Source organism: Anser anser (assembly GCF_964211835.1).
Source record: "Anser anser genome assembly, chromosome: 2".
In the NCBI taxonomy this organism is placed as follows: Eukaryota; Metazoa; Chordata; class Aves; order Anseriformes; family Anatidae; genus Anser; species Anser anser.
In genome coordinates, this window is record NC_139721.1 from 157221836 (window position 1) to 157225168 (window position 3333).

Here is a 3333-nt window from a genome sequence, read left to right on the forward strand (position 1 = left end):
TCTAAAGTTGTTTTGTATATTGGATCACTTACGGAAATTTAGAGCTTGTACCATTGCTACTTAGCCCTTGTACTACAGGGGACCTTAAAGTACTTTCAAATTTCAAGTAAAGGAATGGCTGAAGTAATTGCAGTGCCTTAATGAAACCTCTTGAAGATGATCTTGTGATGTGGGTGGATGTAAGAATTTAGCAGGCATGCTAGCCTTCAGATGAGAGCTTTGAGATCCTGTTGAGGTGGAGAATGTGCAAGTAATGCAGTTTGCATGGGCAGTGCTTCCTTTTGTACTACTAAAATAGGGTGTGCCAAATGCCAGTGTACCAAACAGAAAAGATTGCCCCTGCTACAAGTAGCTCTTGACACTGAGTTTTCTGGATGTAGGAAGGTTAGTGCTGTAAGAGACTATTGGAAATCACGATTGGGTTTCCTGATGCTGCAAATGACAGTACAGAATACTCAAAACATTTGCTCTGCGCACTCTCACCTGGGCTGCTCTCAGAGGAAGCAGTACTTCAGTGACCAAATGTGTTCCCAGAGGCTGCCAGCACCCATTTTGGATGGAGTGTCAATTAAGAGGAATTTTTTTGCTACTCCCTTTTAATTTTCATCTCCTTTTCTGGAATTCTGCTGTCTGTACGAGTTCTGAAGGGAAGAAAATGAGAGGCTCTGCATAGTAGTTCAGGAGTAATCTCGAGAGTTGCAGTCTGTTGGTGCATTATGACAATTCAGATTGTCAGAATCATAAAAAAGGCCATTGATTTATAGAAGTGTCTTTAATTTCTAAGCTCATACTGGAAAGGAGTTATAGATTATTTAGTAACATAATCTGTCCTGAGGAAGAACTTTGGAATTTACTGTGGCAGGTGATTTTTTTTCTTCAGCTGGGGTAGTACTGAAAACAGGAGCATGATCCAGTAGTTCCAGCTGAAGCGTGAGTATCATTTTAGGAAGGGGGATGGAAGTTACCACTGAATCCTTCAATCCATATGTGGATTGAAAGATTTAGTGGTAATTTTTAGCACTACTTTTTTAGTGTTTCTAAAATTAAGACCAGAAATCATAATGTAGTTCTACCTCATGGCCAGAAATAGTGGAAAAAAGTGACGTGGGATTTGTTGTTTCAATTCTTTATATTCTGTGGGAGAGGGGTGACACAGGGTACTTGCCCTTACAGCAGAACCAGTGCAAATGAGTGCTTCCTTAAGGCGAAAGCAAATAGTAAGAATGTATAGACATCTATTTAATGCCCAGGAAATAACAGATTAGCATAGCCAATTAAGTGCAATGAGTGACTTGTACCTGCTCTCACCTAAGAACAGCCAAAGGCAATGGAGGTGAAAAATATTTGCCCAGGAATGAGGAGAGAAGTGGAATGGTAAGGGCTCTGAAGAAATTCTGAATTAAAGGCTCCCTGTGAGGTTTCCCTCAGCTTCTTTCCAGTTCTGCTGAAGTCATTGAGCAGTGCTCTAGGAGCACAGCAGGTGCCAAACAGCTGGTCACCCTCTTAATCAGTTAGTACTGTAATCCTTGGTGCTACACCAGGTTAAATTCTGAACCCCTCAGCACTACAAGTGCCTAGTTCAGATCATCAGTGCGCACTGGAGTGTTGTGATCTCCACTCCTGCTGCAGCATTGCTCAGTTACAGCTCAGAGGAATTCAGTCAAGTGTGGCATCTTGGGTGAGATGCTTCTAAACATACCCTAGCAGGGGAGTCATGCAGACTGAGTAGATAGACAAACCTCCTGTGAAAGTTGAAGGGGGGAACTAAGTCATCTCTGTCAGAGTTTCTTGGTATTTCCACAATCCTTCTTAGTAGTCGTTCACCTTCAGGTCACTAAATACCGTAATTCTCAAATTTAGCTGGAATTAATTTTGTATCCATTTTGTTGTTAATAAAATTTGCAGGTTTATCTCTAGGATGCTTATTTTCAAATCATGAGTTTGGGGTGTGAGGATCATTCTGGTACAGGGTTATGCTGCCTGAAGTTCCTATGTGTCAATTTACTTCAGAAGGGAGGGGTTTGGTCCTGCCCTTTGAAATCAGCCACACTTGAGTAAGGCTTGATGTAATCACTTACACCTTTGAGTAGTTGTATCTGGGTGGAAGGAGGGCCCACGGCTTCTTGGAGCACCCATCAGCAGCTTGACCACATTCAGGTGCTCTAGCTCCCTCGGGTTGCTCAGTGAAGATAGAAACAAGAGCTTTACCTAATCCCTGCTCTAACACTTGAGCTCCTGGTGGCCTCTTTAGATTTAACATCTGCCAGACTCATGGCTTCAGGCTTGACTATTTAGGGAGCAAATCAGGTCTGGAAGCTTATCCTGTTGTCTGGCCATGCTGAGCCACTGGGCAATACCAAGCCCCAGCTGTGCTGCAGCCAAGCTCTAAAATTCATAGAAGGTACATTAAGCTAATAACCTCCCTTTGTCTGTTTTGCCCTCCACATGGCACTGCTGAGCTAATCCTTCCTGTCTCTGCAAAAGAACTGCTACTGTCAGGTTTAACAGATGCCCCCAACTATACAGCCGTTATATGTACTGGAAGCAGTAGTTGTCTGGGACAGCGCCTGATTGTAAGTTTTCTTTTTTTAAATAACATAGAAGTGAACCACTCAAGCCCTGTTAACACTTTGTCTTCCATTCTCCTTGTTCCAAACCTGGATTAAATATTTACTTTTTTTTGCAACTGGCCTCTCTTTGCAGGCTTTGTGAGGTACCTTTCTTATAGCAGTAGTACCTGGTATTGGACTTCCCCTGATACTCCCTTCCTTAAGGCAGGAGCAGTGAGGTACCTGCAAATGCTCCAGCTCACTCTGTGGCACGTTATCTGTGTCAGGTGGGGCGGCTGTGCTTGCAGCAGGAAGGAAAGGCAGCAGGCCTGTGGCTCTGGGACAAGTGGATCCTGTCCCTTGTAGTACGAGATTTGGCACCAGCCCCTTGCAGGAGTTTCCAGAGTTTGTTTTTTTTTAAGCTTATATTCTGAAATTAAAAAATCCGTGAGCTTTTTTATTTCTGCACCCACAAGTAAAAGAATACTTCATTTCTATTTCAACAAAGAGATGCAAAATACTCAACAGGTGCTCTCCAGAGTTTATAAAGGGACAAGGAATTGGATTTGAGATTCTGCTTCACCTAGTTTAGCTCTGTCATTTAAGTGCTCTCTGTTACAAGAATGTAACACACTACTGCTAGAGGTTAACACTCAATGGGATTTCCTAACCTGGCATATTAGACAATTGCCCTTTAAACATTATGAAAAACGAATCAAGTCTTTAAAAACATAAACCACCTCCCCAGATCCAATTAACATGAAGCAGGCTGGACAAAGACTGC